The sequence below is a fragment of the Triticum aestivum genome, chromosome 1A (assembly GCF_018294505.1).
Source record: "Triticum aestivum cultivar Chinese Spring chromosome 1A, IWGSC CS RefSeq v2.1, whole genome shotgun sequence".
Taxonomy (NCBI): domain Eukaryota; kingdom Viridiplantae; phylum Streptophyta; class Magnoliopsida; order Poales; family Poaceae; genus Triticum; species Triticum aestivum.
In genome coordinates this window covers 20,510,862-20,528,985 of record NC_057794.1, presented here as the reverse complement: position 1 = coordinate 20,528,985, position 18,124 = coordinate 20,510,862, and positions in this window count along the sequence as shown.

Below are 18,124 nucleotides of genomic sequence, written 5' to 3'. Positions count from 1 at the left end.
CACTGAAGCAGGACCTCGAGGGGTCCGAGAAAGAGCTCGGCATTGACAAGAGGCAGCTCGAGGAGAACAAAGGTAAGTAATACCTTGTCTATATATAAAAGAGAATGTGGTTGCGAAATGATAGGATCATCATGAATGTGCCAGGGGCCACGACCGAAGTGGCGACCCTGAAGCAAGCGTTGTCTGAGGCCGAAGACAAAGCGGCCAAGGAGCGCACCGAGCGGGAAAAGCAAGAGGCACAGGTGGGCGAGGTGCAACAAGAGCTCCAGGCTCTCGTGAAGAAGCACGAGGCTTTGGAGCTTGACTCGAAGACGCGAGAGTCCGAGCTTGCCGCGGCCCTCGAGAGCACAAAGAATGCGAAGGCTGATGCCCAAAAGGCCCTCCAGGAGATTGGGGCAATGAGGAGGATAGCGGCGGGTAAGGCATTCAATATGCAAAGCAAGCATGTGAAAGTAAATTACTTGTTACTTACCCGAGTCGAGAGCTCTCCAGGAGCATTCGCAGATTTGCCCCGTAGCGTGTCGGATGCCTCGAAGTTTTACCAGGCCGAGGAGGGAAGCTCGACAGAGAAGCTTTTCTGGTCTCAGTATACTGGGACCGAACACCCGATGTGTATGAGCGACCAGCTGAAGCAACTGGTCGAGCTGCACAAGGCGGCCGAACAGGCCATGAGGGGCCTTATAGTCCGGATGTGGCCTGGCGACTCCCTTCCCCACAGCTACTTTGGCCTGGTGAGGCGGCTTGTGCATGCCTGCCCATGGCTGCAGGCCATAAAGCGGTCCGTCTGCATCGAAGGTGCACGCCGGGCCTTTGCCCGTGCGAAGGTGCACTGGGCCAAGATGGACGCGGAGAAGCTGGTGAAGGAGGGGCCACCGTAGGGCAAGGAGCATCGCCACCCTGAGATGTATTATGAGGGTGTCCTGAAGGGTGCCCGTCAAGTGGCGGACGAGTGTGCAAAGGATGTAATTTTTGAATAAACTTGCTCGGGTGATCCTGTATTATGAAAACTTGTTCATATGCGCTATGCAACACTTATTTGAATTTAAAATATTACCTTCTGTGCGGTTGTTTATCATATCTGAGAGATGGCCAGTCGTCGGCTTCTGCCCCCATGCCACGAGTGCTGGGGTGTTCGGGATAAACCTGAGCACTCTTTTTCCCATTGTTGGGTCCTTCGGGGGATGTGCTCAGCACAACGAACGAGGCAACCGGACTATATTGCTTTATCACTCTCACTTAGCCATAGAATTCTACAATTTTAAATTTTGGCGAAGCCCCTAGTATTCGGAAGGCCGAATTCAGGGTGCTATGCACCCCTTAAGCCGGACAAAGCCAACTCCTCGCTCTAAGCGGCATAAGTCCTTAGGGACTCGATACCTCTCGAACAGCGACCAGCTCTCGCCTTATCATGACAGTCAGTTTTAGCTTTCTCTACTGAGGTGCTTAGCCTAGCTGAACCACGACACAATCGCAGGAGTTCTCCCAGTGCTACCTTAGCCGATATAGCGGAACGTAAGGTACCAAAACATGGGAGCCGGGCAAACTCAACTATTGACCCAAGACATGATTCGGAGCTGATGCATATAATGCTATAAGTTCGGGGTGCCCCACTGTCGAAAGTGTTCGGACTTCTCACTCCATATTATGGGGTATGCTAAAGCCCCTGGCGTATTGGCCTTACCAGAGTGTACGGGTGCTGAATGTCATAAATGAACATATATATATATATATATATATATATATATATATATAGGGTGGATCTATTATGATAACACCCTTAAGAGTCTTATTCTGCACACCGAATCGCTTATTCTGCTAACACCTCTCTCCGTACCGCACCGCGAACCGAACCACCCCACTGCCACTAACAAAGCCCACCCCCAGCTCCCGCACGACACCCACCTCCCTCTTCCACCGATCCAAACCCCCACCTCCCTCCACCTTCTATCGACGCCGCCGCCGCCAGAGCACCACCTCACCTTCTCCCACCTTTCCCCTGCCTCGCCCCCACCTTCCTCCACCGCGCCCACCCCGGCGAGCCCTGCCGCGCCACGGCTCCACCACCCCCGACTTTCTCCCCTTCCAACCCCGCGCCGTCGGATCCCCGCCCCACCACCCCGCCGCGCCGGATCCATGCCCCGTCGGACACCCGCGACGCCTCGCCGCTGGATCCAGCCCCTCCGGTCCGCCCCTTCCGGCCAGCACCACTGCCTCCTCCCCATCCATGGCGATCGCCCCTCCACAGCAACCTCTCCTTGTGCTGGATCCGGTGGGATCCGCCTCCATCGCGTCCCGCCTGGACCCCCGCCGCTGCGGCCGGGGCAGCTCCCCCGTCCGGCCTCCTCCCCATCCTGGACTTGACGGCTGATGGGTCCAGGTCGCTCATGCCTCCGGTGGCTCCTCGGCGAGAGGACTCTCTGCAGTTCGGTGGCACTCGTGGTGCAGCTCGGTGGCAGTGCAGCTCGGTGGCGCTCGTGCGTGAAGTGCGTTCGGTGAGTGCATGCGTTTCAGTGCATCTCGTGTTGACCCCGACCACCATCCTCCATCGCCGTCCATCTCATGCTGCCCCTCCTGACCACGCGCCCCTGGATCCGGGCGACCAGGCCTGCGCACCATGCCACGCGCGGCCCGCTGGACTTCGACCGCTGGGGGTGTGGTGGTGGTGGGCTGCAACTTCATCTCCCTTATGCCCGCAGGTGCCGCCATGGGCATCTCAATCTTGTCTCCCATCACCGGCATTTAGTTGAGGATAGGGCGCCGCCGGCTTGCAGTTCGCTTGGTTCCCCACGCTGTGGTGCAGTGCTTCACCGTCGTTCTATTGCACTTTGGGACCTTCTTTTTCTGAAGATTTTGCTTGTCTGCAGTTCGCCTATGATCTTGGTGCGGTGCCGTGGATGTGCCAGTGGCCGCTCTCTGTGTGGTTGGCCACGCTGTCCTTTGAAGATCGCTGGAGTGAGAGAGGAGGTGCTCTACATGGCGTGTTGCAGTTCCTGGTGCCACTCCAGTGCAGCTCGGTTTGTGCAAAAAAGTGGAGTTCTTTTTTTGTTGTTGTAGTAATTCCTCGTCATTGTAATTTGTGTGTTTGTACTATGGATTAAAAAGAGGATCACTGTAGTTCGTTTGCCCTGGCTCGTAGTCCAGATATGTATAGATCGCAGCTCTCTCAGAAACATTCTTTGAAGAAAACAACAATAAAATTGTTTAGGTGCAGCTCACTTGTTTCATTGCCGCAGTGATCTTCTCTCTCCCAGTGGTTCACTATGTTGCCGAGTGCAAAAACAAATTGGAAAAGTTGATTTTTTTAATGCAGCTCACTCTGTTGTTGTGTGCAGTAGAAAGAATATTGGAAAAAGAAAAATTGATGCAGTGCACTCACCTCGTCCCTGCGGTACCAACGCTCGACACGAAGTGCACTCCACCACGTTTGGAAAATTTTACGTCCCACAAAAAAAACCATGCAGTGCACTTGCCCATCTAATGACGTGCGGTATTCCGTCTGAAGCAGTGCGTTCTTCTTTCCCCGTCCGAGAAAAAATACGTCTAAACAAAAAGAAACCATGCAGTGCCCTTGACCATCTAATGAAGTGCGGTATTTCGTCTGAAGCAGTGCGTTCTTCTATCCGATGCAGTAAATATGACGATTTTGGTCTCGCGAAGAACAGAGTGTCCGCTTGTCGGTAAATTTGAAACTGCTCTTAAACCGTAAGGTATTAGAGAGAGTGTTCTACATGAAAAAGTTGCGTCTCGTCGATATCTTTCCAACAGCGTATGATTTGAATTATTCTGACCAGCCGTTCGTAAATATTTCGTGAAAAAACAGCCGCTGCCTCTCGAAGTCAGCCGCACGATTTTCAAAATTAACTAAAATCCGTAAGGAATCTCAAAACCATTTCAACATATGAAGGTTGCGCCTTGTCTGTAGCTTTCCAACGGCGTATCATATGTCTCGTTTCGACAAATGGTTAGAAAACTGGAGCAAAAACAATACCGAAAATTTGAAAAAAATTGAAAAACAGAGTTCCGCGATTTAGTAAATTTGAAACTGCTCTTAAACCGTAATGAATTAGAGAAAGATTTATATATGAAAAAGATGTGCCTCGACGATATCTATCCAACGGCGTATCATTTGCTTCATTCCAACAAGCGGTTTAGAAAAAACACGAAAAAACGCTTGCTGCCACTCGTCATCCGCCGCACTATTTTCAAAACTGCTCTTAAACCGTGTGGAATCTCGAAAAGTGTTCAACATGTCGAAGTTGCGCCTAATCCATAGCTTTTCAATGGTATATTACACGCCTCATTCCGATAAACGGTTAAAAAATTAGAGCGAAAACAGTACCGAAAAAATAACGCGTGCAGTTTTTTCCGACGAGAAGTTCACTAGTCTCTATTGCAGTGCTCGTCGTCAAAATGATGCAGTGCGCTTCTGTTGAGCGTGCAGTGCCGAAGTGGTGTGCAGAATATATAAGGAAGAATAGAGAATGCGGTAATAGTCTAGTGCTATGCATTGTTTATTCAAAAAGGTGCGTCGAAGCAAAATGATACAAGTAGTGCGATAAGCAAAAAGTATGACTATTTGACATGTCCCCTACAAGGGCAAGCTGAGAAATGGTCTTTAAAGCAGGTATTTCAGTCATTGTCAGAGACCACCTGGGAGTTCCGTGGTGCGACGTAGCTTTCTGCCTCCTTGGTTGTTGCATCGTGTGTCCGGCAACCGTACTGCCGGACGGGGTTTCCAGAGATTAAAGTCCTGAAAGAGACAAAAATAACAAAGCGGGAAGCGCCTAGTGTAGTTGAGCCGCGTCTTGGGGCATGCCGTAGTCGTGCCCCCCTCCCCACCTATGCCCATGGTATTTTTAATGCGTAATTATGTACACCTGCACGAATTTCGCAGTTTGGCTGGTACTGGGGTGGGGGCCGCATTGCTATGCGAGCTCGGAACATGCCAGGCGGTCTTGTTGCCGATTACTCTGGGCGCACTTGAAGGTGTCCGGGTCTTGAATCGCCGAACTGGTGGATTGCCTTAAGAGGCTGCTTTGCGCTTCTGCTGCGAGGGCTGCAGTGTGCTCCTCCGTACGGAGAGAGCGCTCTGTGTTTCCATTGACTGTGATGACCCCCGTGGTCCTGGCATCTTGAGCTTAAGATATGCATAGTGCGGTACTACGTTGAATCTCGCGAATGCAGTTCGCTCGAGCAGTGCATGATAGCAACTGCGGAACGAGACTATATCGAAGATTAACTCCTCGCTTCGGAAGTTATCCGGGGATCCGAAGACCACTTCCAGTGTGACTGAGCCTATGAAATGGGCCTCTACACCTATTATGACGCCTTTGAAGGTCGTTTTTGTGGGTTTGATCCTTGAGGGGTGTAACGCCCTCGATGCGGCTATATCTCCCACGTGTCGAAGCATGACTTAGAGGCATAACCGCATTGAAAGCAATGTCGCAAGTGAGGTAATCTTCACAAAACCCATGTAATACATAAGGGAAAGAGATACTTAGTTGGCTTACAATCACCACTTCACACAATACATGAATAAAGCATTACATCAACCAGATACAATCAAGGTCCGACTATGGAACCAAAATAAAAGAAGAACCCCAAATGCGACAAAGGTCCCCGATCGACCCCAACTGGGCTCCACTACTGATCAACTAGAACGAAACAACACAAAGGACAAGATCTTCATCGAGCTCCTCCTGAGTTGGGTTGCGTCATCTGTACGGACTAATCGGCACCTGCCAGCTAGTTTTGGAAGTATCTGTGAGTCACGGGGACTCAGCAATCTCGCACCCTCGCGATCAAGACTATTTAAGCTTATGGGTAAGGTAAAGGTATGAGGTGGAGCTGCAGCAAGCGACTAGCATATATGGTGGCTAACATGCGCAAATGAGAGCGAGAAGAGAAGGCAAAGCACGGTCGATAAAAGTATGATCAAGAAGTGATCCTAGAGCAACCTACGTCAAGCATAACTCCAACAACGTGTTCACTTCCCGGACTCCGCCGGAAAGAGACCATCACGGTTACACACGCGGTTGATATATTTTAATTAAGGTCAACTTTAGGTTTTCTACAACCGGACATTAACAAATTCCCATCTGCCCATAACCGTGGGCACGGCTTTCGAAAGTTCAAATCCCTATAGGGGTGTCCCAACTTAGCCCATCACAAGCTCTCACGGTCAACGAAGGAATAGACCTCCTCCCGAGACATTCCAATTAGACTCGGTATCCCGGTTCTACAAGACATCCTCGACAATGGTAAAACAAGTCCAACAAGACCACCCGCTGTGCCGACAAATCCCGATAGGAGCTGCACATATCTCGTTCTCAGGGCACACCGGATAAGCTAAGCGTACAGGAGCCGACATAACCCAAGTTGCCAAGGGATGGCCCTGCACGGTGCTCTGGGTTGGACCAACACTCAGAGGAGCACTGGCCCGGGGGTTTAAAATAAAGATGACCCTTGGGCTGGCCTAACCCAAGGGAAAAGAAAGGCTAGGTGGCAAATGGTAAAACCAATGTTGGGCATTGCTGGAAGAGTTTTACTCAAGGCGAACTGTCAAGGGGTTCCCATTATTACCCAACCGCGTAAGGAACGCAAAATCCGGGAACATAACACCGATATGACGGAAACTAGGGCGGCAAGAGTGGAACAAAACACCAGGCATAAGGCCGAGCCTTCCACCCTTTACCAAGTATATAGATGCGTTAATTAAATAAGATATATTGTGATATCCCAACAAGTAAACATGTTCCAACAAGGAACAACATCTCCATGTTCCAACAGGGAACAAACTTCAATCTTCACCTACAACTAACAACGCTATAAGAGGGGCTGAGCAAAGCGGTAACATAGCCAAACAAGGGTTTGCTAGGACAAGGTGGGTTAGAGGCTTGGTTCAACAATATGGGAGGCATGATAAGCAAGTGGTAGGTATCGTAGCATAGGCATAGCAAAAGAGCGAGCATCTAAGGAAGCAAAGATAGAAGTGATTTCGAGGGTATGGTCATCTTGCCTGAGATCACGCAAGGAAGAAGAACGAGTCCATGAAGAAGACAAACAGACGTAGTTGAACGAATCCTCACAACACGACATTATCGGAACCAACCCGAAGAAGCAACACCAGAAAGAAGCAAACAACATAGTAAACAACCAACACATCAACATGGCATGATGCACAATCGAGTATGATGCATGTCCGGTTTAATGAAGCATGGCATGGCAAAGTGCACAAACAATCCTACAAATTAAGTGGAGCTCAAATATGCAACGATTTGCATATTGACGGAACACCACGTGACTTATTTAGTTCTCTCTCGTTTATGTACCCAACAATATTAAATGTTGTTAGCATGGCAAGAGGTGAAGCAAGATGAAACTATCTAATCTAGGCAAGTTTAAATGAGGCCGGAAACAACAAACAACAATTCCGGAAAAACCTCATATGCATATATTAAGTTTGGTACTGTTCTGCCCTAAACCATATTTTATAGTTATTAAACATGCAAGATGATGCCCCCATGTTAAACTAGGCAAAATTCTATCCCATTTACATATAAAGTTTATTACAATCCGAGTTACGGTTATTTAGGTATGAATTAAAGCATTTTAACATGGCATAGGAGCAAATTTAACTAAACAACATTTTAGACATTTTAAACATGGGTGAAAGTTGCATATTATTAAACTAGACAAAATCCTAGCCATTTTACATATAAAGTTTATTTAATTCCGACGCACGATTCATGAGTAATTACATGCATGTTGTCTAGGGACTAAACTATAAACTGGCAGTTTTCTGGATAAATAGGAAAAATCGCTGATAGAAGAAAAACAGACACGGGCCGAAACTGTTAGCCCATCAGAAGGAAAAAAACAGTGGGTGGCCTCACCATGGGCTTCGGCCCAGTCAAAGGAGGCGGCTGGCAGGCTGGATCGAACGAGGTGGAGGGACGGCCTCGCTGCCTGCCTGGCGCGTAGCGCTTGAGCGGGGCGCGGTCAATGCTCGAGCAGAGCGGGCGTCCTCTTTCTCGACAAGAAGCAGAGCTGCCGCGGCGCGGTTGCGGGCACAGGGAGATGCAGCTCCGATGGGCAGGGGCCGGTGTCGTGGTGGCAGAGCGGCACGAAATCTGGGCGGGGGTCAAGGTTGAGGCGGCGGAGAGGTTCCCTTGCTCGAGGCCCTCGCTCGAGGGTTAGCTGGAGGCACGGTGGTCAAGCACGGCTCGATCCCGAACTGCTGCTTGCAGCAGGGTAGGTAGAGGCTGACGGCGAGGAACTCGGACGATGGCGATAGAGTTGGCGCGCAGAGGAGGCCAGCGGGAGGAAGAGCAGCTCGGGCGCGCTCGGAGTCGCCGACAACGGGCGCCATGGGGTTCGGCTGCGGCCCTGTGGTGGCGCGTTTCGGCGATGACGGCCGGAGTAGAGGAGTCAAGGCCGCTGCGGGACTTGAGTAGCTCGGCAAGGGGCTCAGGCATCCATGGAGGCTCCTGGTTGTCTCCTGGTCAGAGTGAAAAGGAGAGATGATAGATGGAGGGGAAGATGAACAGGAGGACAGGAAGAGGAGGCGAGGTGACAGCGACCTGTTGGGTAGAAGACGATGGCGGGTCCAGCAGAGCTGGGACCTTGAGGTGGAGCCGCAAGAGGTGGCCCAGGAGGCCCTCTCCATGGGTGCTCGGGCGAAGAAGCTTCGGTGGCGAGGCAGATCAGCCGAGGAGACGGGCGCGTGAGGAGGAGCTCGGGCAGGGGATCCAGGGGTGCTGTCCTGTTGGAGCTCGAGGGAGGCGGCGGATCGATGGGTTGGCCGCTGACTGAAATCGAAGGGAAGCAGAGGCTGACGCTGGTTTGCAGAACAAGGGGGCTAGTGGATCGGATCTGGGAGGATCCCAAGGTGGATGAGGGAGGCTATAGGTGGCGGCGGTTAGAGGGGACAAAAGTCCTAGAATTTAGGGTTAGGGGCTATTTATAGCATGTAGATGAAAGGAGAGGGATGATCTAGTCCCTCCGATTGAAATCAGACGGTCCGAGAAAAATAGGTAGGGAGCCCAATTAAGAAAACAGTGATATTTTGTAGATGTTTGGGAATGATCTGGACACAACGGTGACGACTGCCCGGGTCGGGTCCGGGACAATTTTCGGACGCGCGCGAGGAGGGGCGCGGGCTGACGCGAGAGGTTAGGTTGGACCTGGCGGTAGGTAGTGGGCTGTGTAGATGGTCTCGAACTTAGACAAGAGAAGAGAGGGAGGCCCGGCGATTGTTTCTGGAGACCGAAAACGTCAGACGTTAGACCGACTATATTGCCGCTATAGTTATCCGTTGGGGCATCAAACGATCTCCGAATGCGATGAAACTTGACAGGAGGTCTATCTACACTATAATAAGACCACACTTCAACTCTCATGCCATTCCGAGAACATTTTCCGGCCACTTATAAAATACTATTTCAGACGTGCCGCGGGCGCGTGCAAGTGTGTCTGGGCTCAGAACGGACAACGGACGGAACGAGGAGACCGGGACGGATGCAAGTTTTGAAAACATGATGATGCAATGCACATGATGACATGGCAAGATGCAACACGCAAGTGAATGACATGACAACGACAGCGAATAACTGGCAGACACGTGGCACATCGGTCTCGGGGCGTTACAAGGGGTCTATACCCATTTTGCGCACGGTGTCCTGATAAAGCAGGTTCCGGCTGCTGCCACCGTCCATAAGGACTCTAGTCAGTTGAAATCTGTCAATGATTGGGTCCAGGACCAGTGCGGCGAATCCGCCATGACAGATACTAGTGGGGTGGTCCCTGCGATCGAAGGTGATCAGACAAGAGGACCATGGGTTGAACTTTGGGGCGACTGGCTCCAACGCATGTACGTCCCTTAACGCACGCTTCCGCTCCCTCTTGGGGATGTGGGTTGCGTATATCATGTTCACCGTCCGCACTTGTGGGGGGAACCTCTTCTGTCCTCCGGTGTTCGGCGGCTGGGGGTCCTCCTCGTCATCGCTATGCAACCCCTTAACTTTGTTTTCGGCATTTAACTTGCCGGCCTGCTTGAACACCCAACAATCCCTGTTGGTGTGGTTGGCTGGCTTGTCGGGGGCGCCGTGTATTTGACACGAGCGATCGAGTATACGGTCTAAACTGGACAGGCCCGGAGTGCTTCTTTTGAATGACTTTTTCCGCTGACCGGGTTTAGAGCCTTTGAATCTGGCATTGACTGCCGTATACTCGATATTGTCGTGTTGATGAGGCGCTTTTGTTTGTTGCGACGTGACCTGCCATTGCCATCCTTGGTATCTGAAGTACCATGGTTCTTTGATATATTATTGCTGCGAGCCAGCCAGCTATCTTCTCCCGCGCAAAAGCGGGTCATGAGTATCGTGAGGGCTGCCATAGATTTCGGCTTTTCCTGGCCAAGGTGTCGGGCGAGCCACTCATCGCGGATGTTGTGCTTAAAATCTGCTAGGGCCTCTGCATCCGGACAGTCGACGATTTGATTCTTCTTTGTCAGGAACCGTGTCCAGAATTGCTTGGCCGATTCCTCTGGTTGCTGAATTATGTGGCTCAAGTCATCGGCATCTGGTGGTCGCACATAAGTGCCCTAGAAGTTGTTGAGGAATGCGGCTTCCAGATCTTCCCAACAGCCAATGGATTCTGCTGGCAGGCTGTTGAGCCAACGTCGAGCTGGTCCTTTGTGTTTAAGTGGGAGGTATTTGATGGCGCGTAGATCGTCACCGCGGGCCATGTGGATGTGCTGGAGGAAGTCCTCGATCCATACCGCAGGATCTGTTGTGCCGTCGTATGATTCTATATTTACAGGTTTGAAACCCTCTGGGATTTGATGATCCATTACTTCGTCTGTGAAGCATAGGGGGTGTGCGAAGCCTCTGTACTGGGCTATGTCGCGACGCAGCTCAAATGAGTCTTGTCCGTTGTGTTCGGCCCGGCCGGATTTACTTTTGCTGTATCCAGCGTGACGGTTATCGTCCCGCGTGGTGGCGCACCCTCGTGATCCGTAGATCGATCTTGCATGTTTTGCTTTGTCCTCCAATACGTCTTGCAGGTCTAGCGTGTCTGCCCATGCCTTGACATTTTTATTTGAGTGGCGTCCGGGTGCGGGCTGAGCTTTTGGCTGAAATGCCTCTCTGTCGCGGCCACGAGGTGGCCGATCAGCCGCGTCATACGCTGGGGATGTAGGTTTTAATGCTTCCTCCTCCAGGCGGGGTAGCAACCCGCGCTTCGGGTAACTCTTGGAGGGGCGTTCGAGTTCATATTCCTCGGCCGCAAGGACTTCAGTCCATCTGTCGGCTAGCAAATCTTGATCAGCTTGAAGCTGCTGCTTTTTCTTGAGGCTATTTGTCGTGGCTATAAGCATGCGCTTGAAGCGCTCTTGTTCGGCGGGATCCTCCGGCACGACAAATTCGTCGTCATCGAGGCTTGCCTCGTCTTTGGAGGGGGCATGTAATTATCATCCTCCGCCTCTCCATCTGCCCCTCTCTCGGGAGGGTTGGCTTCTCTATCCTCCTGCTCTAAATCTTGCTGGAGGGGATTGTTGTCGTCTTCGGCACTGTCCGGAGTGCTATTATCTCATGTGCCAGTGTCACCGCTTTTGCTTTGGCGAGACTTAGAGCTGCGCCGCTGACGTCGGCTCTTGGGTTTCTTCTTGGAGGGGTCATCCTCTGCTGTCTCGTCGCCATTGCCTTCTTTGGGTGTGTCCACCATGTATATATCATATGATGAGGTGGCTGTATAGTGCCCCGTCGGCAGTGGTTCCTCTTCGTCTCCCGCATCGTCGTCCATACCGTCGATGTCTTCGGAGTCGAAGTCAAGCATGTCGGTCAAATTGTCGACAATGGCTACTAAGTGGGTGGTGGGTGGGTGGCGAATTTCTTCGTCATCTGCATCCCAATCCTGCCGAACATAGTTCGGCCAAGACTCTCTTGACAAGGAGAGAGACCTTAACGAGTTCAGTATGTCGCCGAAGGGCGAGTGCTGAAAGATATCCGCGGAGGTAAACTCCATGATCGGCGCCCAGTCGGATTCGATAGGCACGGGTGCAGGCGGTTCGGAGTCCGTGGCCGGGGAAGAATCCGGCAGCTTGGCATCACGGCTCTTGTGAGGGGTAAGGTCGATACTCGGCTCAATCGCCGCTGAGTTTACGGCCTCCGTGGCGGGGTCCATCCACCCGTCCATGATTGGCGTAACTTGCTCCGAATTGAGGGTTGGAGCGGTTGCCGGTGTGATCTCCCGAATACTGCCCAATGGCAGAGCTAAATCATGCTCATCGTGACCGTGCGGCGCACTAGGCAGGGGCTCGAATCCGTCAAAGATCAAGTCTCCGTGGATATCAGCCGTGTAGTTTAAGCTTCCAAACCTGACCTGGTGGCCAGGGGCGTTACTCCCGATCTGCTCCTGATGGCCAAGCGAGTTGGCCCACAGTGCGAAGCCGCCGAAAACAAAGATTTGTCTCGGGAGAAAAGTCTCACCCTAGACTGCATCGCTATTGATGATCGAAGGAGCCATCAAGGCTAATGGCGACGACACAGAGGAACTCTCAATGAAAGCACCAATGTCGGTGTCAAAACCGGCGGATCTCGGGTAGGGAGTCCCGAACTCTGCATCTAAGGCAGGTGGTAACAGGAGGCAGGGGACACGATGTTTTACCCAGGTTCGGGCCTTCTTGATGGAGGTAAAACCCTACGTCCTGCTTGATTATTCTTGATAATATGGGTAGTACAAGAGTTGATCTACCACGAGATCGAAGAGGCTAAACCCTAGAAGCTAGCCTATGGTATGATTGTATGTTGTCCTACGGACTAAAACCCTCCGGTTTATATAGACACCGGAAGGGGCTAGGGTTACACAAGGTCGGTTACAAAGGAGGAGATATACATATTCGTATTGCCTAGCTTGCCTTCCACGCCAAGTAGAGTCCCATCCGGACACGGGACGAAGTCTTCAATCTCGTATCTTCATAGTCCAACAGTCCGGCCAAAGGATATAGTCCGGCTGTCCGGAGAACCCCTAATCTAGGACTCCCTCAGGGGGCTACATGATCATATTCAGATCCTAGATTAACCCCTTTGGTCCGGTATATTGATCGTATTTGAATCAGAAGCCTCAAATTTCTCTCTCTGTTTGACTTAAGTTTTTGAAAACAGTTTTTTGGGTTTGTCTTGAGACTTTTTGCTCATATATGAAGCATATATATGTGCTTTCTATTAACCCGGCCTGCCTTTCGACGACAAGTCACCAGCATATGACAATATTAATACTTGGAAGGTTTGGCTTCTAAGTTTTGGGTTATCACCCTTACTGCACAGGCCCTGGCTATGGATTTTAAGCCGCCAGTATATTTTGAATTACGCTGTTGGAATCATGCGCATATCAATCATTGGATTATTGCCCTGGCTTTTGACGTTAAAGTCGCCAGGGCGTATGTTGTTTAATCTCTATGCAGGATTTGCAGAACTATGACTTATATAAATGCTTAAGTCCAAGCTCTTCATTAAAATTGATGCTTCAAAATGATTATCCGTTCTGGATTTTCTCAAAGGCTATAAGTCGTCGGGTCATAAAAATTCTGGCTTACAATGGAGGCGTATTAAATCGCCATCGGCCAAGAGCCGCAGGGTATTAAAACACCGGATTTACTTGTCAACAGATAAGGTTTTCAAAGCCGCTTTAGCGCAATGGCTATTATATTATAAATAGATATGATTTATTCTACAATGTAAGGAATAGTCCCGAGTCGCTGCAGGCTTATGACCAGGCACTTGGGGCTACATAATTCAAATTGAGATTACATCAAATATGCAAGTCTCATGTCGCTACAAGCATGCACCATGACACTTGGGGGCTCATGCAAGGTCATTTCTTACTTGCTTCGTTGAAAGACCCGACTCATCACATCATAATGAGCCGGCCCTTGGGGGCTACCAATTGCTCCTGTCAACAATTCAAGATTTTATAGGTATCAGGCAATTACAAGTCCCAGGTTGCTGCAAGCATGACAACCCGAAACTTGGGGGACAACATGGATTGAGATGAACAACATGGATTTCTTCAAAGTGGTAATATTTATATTGAATCAAGTCTTAAGTCATCACTTTGCTCTGCTCAAGACTTGGGGGCTATAGGTAACACGGATATAAGGAGAAATATTTTCAAAATCTCAGTTTTTGAGCAAACCAGATTGACCAGGCGTCACTAATCATTATGACCCGGTGTTTGCAACAATCATGACCCAGTGTCGGCAACAATTATGACTCGGCGTCATCTATTTTATAAACCGGAAGTTTTGGTAATCATAAATTGGCAAGTTTCTGCATCTTCAAGCCGGCTGAATATTAGATGAGTATTTCAAGGACCAAAATTTTCTAAGCTGGCTCTTTGGAAGTTGACTTAAGTGGATTATTTCTTACAATATTTTTCTACAAGAAACCAATGTCAGCAAATTGACTCTGAAGCTGGCCTATTGACCCGGACTTTTCAAAAGAAGTATCTGGATTTTTTGCATTGACAAAAGTTCAAACATATCTGCCAAAGAAGATTTGCTATGAGATCATGGACATGTAGATATCAACAAGGAAATGACAAGGACTTAACGATGATCAGGTGCCGGCTTACAAGAAATTTTTAACCCGAAGCACAACCTGTCAAATTTGTTCTTGTGTTTATTTTCAGGATCATTTAACATGAATAAATCCAAATTAAACTGGGGCTAATGTCGGGGATATACCCTGCGGTATGACCCGGCCGGACTTGGTGACTCACTGGTGACCCGCCCTGACTTGGCGACTCACTAAGTGACCCTCTAGATCTCTCCACTCACTGATGACCCGGCCGAGCCAGGTGACTCATTGATGACCCAGCCAGTGGGTTAGAGCAGCGACAAGACCCAGAGGCCCAGTAGGCGGTTCAAGGAAGGCCAGCTTAAGCTATGGTAGGACGGCTTAAAAGGAAAGCATAAGGAATATTCCCTTTCAAAGGAAACAAGACTAGGACTCTCTTGATAACCCACAAGTATAGGGGATCGCAACAGTTTTCGATAAGTAAGAGTGTCGAACCCAACGAGGAGCTAAAGGTAGAACAAATATTCCCTCAAGTTCTGTCGACCACCGATACAACTCTACGCACGCTTGATGTTCGCTTTACCTAGAACAAGTATGAAACTAGAAGTACCTTGTAGGTGTTGTTGGATAGGTTTGCAAGATAATAAAGAGAGCGTAAATAAAAAGTAGGGGCTGTTGTAAGTAAAGGAGCAGTAAAGTAAATATAGCGAGTGTGGAAAAGTGGTGGTAGGAGTTGCGAAATTGTTCCTAAGCAATTGACTACTTTACTAGACCGATAGCAAGTATTATGTGCGAGAGGCCATTGCTAGCATGTCATCCCTGACTTGGAATTCTATGCACTTATGATTGGAACTATTAGCAATCATCCGCAACTACTAACGTTCATTAAGGTAAAACCCAACCATAGCATTAAGATATATTGGACCCCCTTCAATCCCGTATGCATCAATTTCTATGCTAGGCTGAAGCTTCTGTCACCCTTGCCCTCCAATACATAGTCCTATTAACATACAACTAACCCTAGGGTGTGATCCACGCACGCACTCATATGATGGGCACCAAAGGAAAGCAACATAACCGCAAGAAAATTAAATCAATCTTAGCAATTCATCAACCACCGATAGGACAACAAATATCTACTCAGACATCATAGGATGGCAATACATCATTGGATAATAATATGAAGCATAAAGCACCATGTTCAAGTAGAGGGTACAGCAGGTTGCGGGAGAGTGGACCGCTGTAGATAGATGGGGGAAGGTGATGGAGATGTTGGTGAAGATGGCAGAGGTGTTGGTGTAGATCGCGGTGATGATGATGATGGCCACGGCAGCGTTCCGGTGCCACCGGAAGAGAAGGGGAGAGGGGGGTCCTTCATCTTCTTCTTCCTTGACCTCCTCCCTAGATGGGAGAGGGTTTCCCCTCTGGTCCTTGGCCTCCATGGCATGGGAGGGGTGAGAGCCCCTCCGAGATTGGATCTGTCTCTCTGTCTCTCTTTGTTTATGCGTTCTCTTCTGCTTCCCTTTCACCGTTTTGTATATATATATATGGAGATCCATAACTCCGATTGGCCTGAAACCTTCGCCGTGATTTTTTTACCAAAAAATATCTTTCTTGCGGCCGAAGAAGGGCATCAACTGCCTTATGGGTGGCCCACGAGGGTTAGGGGCGCGCCCCCTGCCTCGTGGCCACCTAGGGCACCGTCTCGCATGGATTTTTCTTCTGGAATTATCCAAATATTCCAAAAATATTCTCCATTCGTTTTTATCCCGTTTGGATTCGTTTGATATGGATATTCTGCGAAACATAAAACATGCAACAAACAGGAACTGGCACTGGGCACTGGATCAATATGTTAGTCCCAAAAATAATATAAAAAGTTGCCAAAAGTATATGAAAGTTGTAGAATATTAGCATGGAACAATCAAAAATTATAGATACGACGGAGACGTATCTGCATCCCCAAGATTAATTCCTGCTCGTCCTTGAGTAGGTAAATGATAAAAAAGATAATTTTTGATGTGGAATGCTACCTAGCATAATCTTGATCACATATCTAATCATGGCATGAATATTAAGACACGAGTGATTCAAAGCAATAGTCTATCATTTGACATAAAAACAATAATACTTCAATCCCACTAATAAAGAAATCATGTCTTTTCAAAATAACAAGGCCAAAGAAAGCTATCCCTACAAAATCATATAGTCTGGCTATGCTCCATCTTCACCACACAAAATATTCACATCATGCACAACCCCGATGACAAGCCGAGCAATTGGTTCATACTTTTTAATGTGCTTCAGAATTTTCAACCCTCACACAATACATGAGCGTGAGCCATGGATATAACACTATAGGTGGAATAGAATGGTGGTTGTGGAGAAGACTAAAAAGAGAAGATAGGCTCACATCAACTAGGCGTATCAACGGGCTATGGAGATGCCCATCAATAGATATCAATGTGAGTAAGTAGGGATTGCCATGAAACGGATGCACTAGAGCTATAAGTATATGAAAGCTCAAAGTGAAACTAAATGGGTGTGCATCCAACTTGCTTGCTCATGAAGACCTCGGGCGTTTGAGGAAGCCCATCATCGGAATATACAAGCCATGTTCTATAATGAAAATTCCCACTAGTATATGAAAGTGATAGCTCAAGAGACTCTCTATATGAAGAACATGGTGCTACTTTGAAGCACAAATTCCCAAAGTTTCTACCAGAGAGTCAAGACAAAAACGTGTGCCAACCCCTATGCATAAGTTCCCGAGGTCACGGAACTCACAAGCTGATCACCAAAACATACATCAAGTGGATCACGTGATATCCCATTGTCACCACAGATAAGCACATGCGAGACATACATCAAGTGTTCTCAAATCCTTAAAGACTCAATCCGATAAGATAACTTCAAAGGGAAAACTCAATCCATTACAAGAGAGTAGAGGGGGAGAAACATCATCAGATCCAACTATAATAGCAAAGCTCGCGATACATCAAGATCGTACCGAGTCAAGAACACAAGAGAGAGAGAGAGAGAGAGAGAGAGAGAGAGAGAGAGAGAGATCAAACACATAGCTACTGGTAAATACTCTCAGCCCCGAGGGTGAACTACTCCCTCCTCCTCATGGAGAGCGCCGGGATGATGAAGCTGGCCACCGGAGAGGGATTCCCCCCTCCGGCAGGGTGCTGGAATGGGTCTAGATTGGTTTTCGGTGGCTGCAAAGGCTTTTGGCGGCGGAACTCCCGATCTATTCTGCTCCCCGATGTTTTTAGGGTATATGGACATATATATAGGCGAAAGAAGTCAGTCAGGGGAGCCATGAGTTGCCCACGAGAGTGGGGGGTGCGCCCAGGGGGGTAGGGCATGCCTCCCTGTCATGTGGCTTGCTCGAAGCTTCCCTGACGTCTACTCCAAGTCTCCTGGATTGCTTCCGTTCCAAAAATAACTCTCCCGAAGGTTTCATTCCGTTTGGACTCCATTTGATATTCCTTTTCTTCGAAACACTGAAATAGGCAAGAAAACAACAAATTGGGCTGGGCATC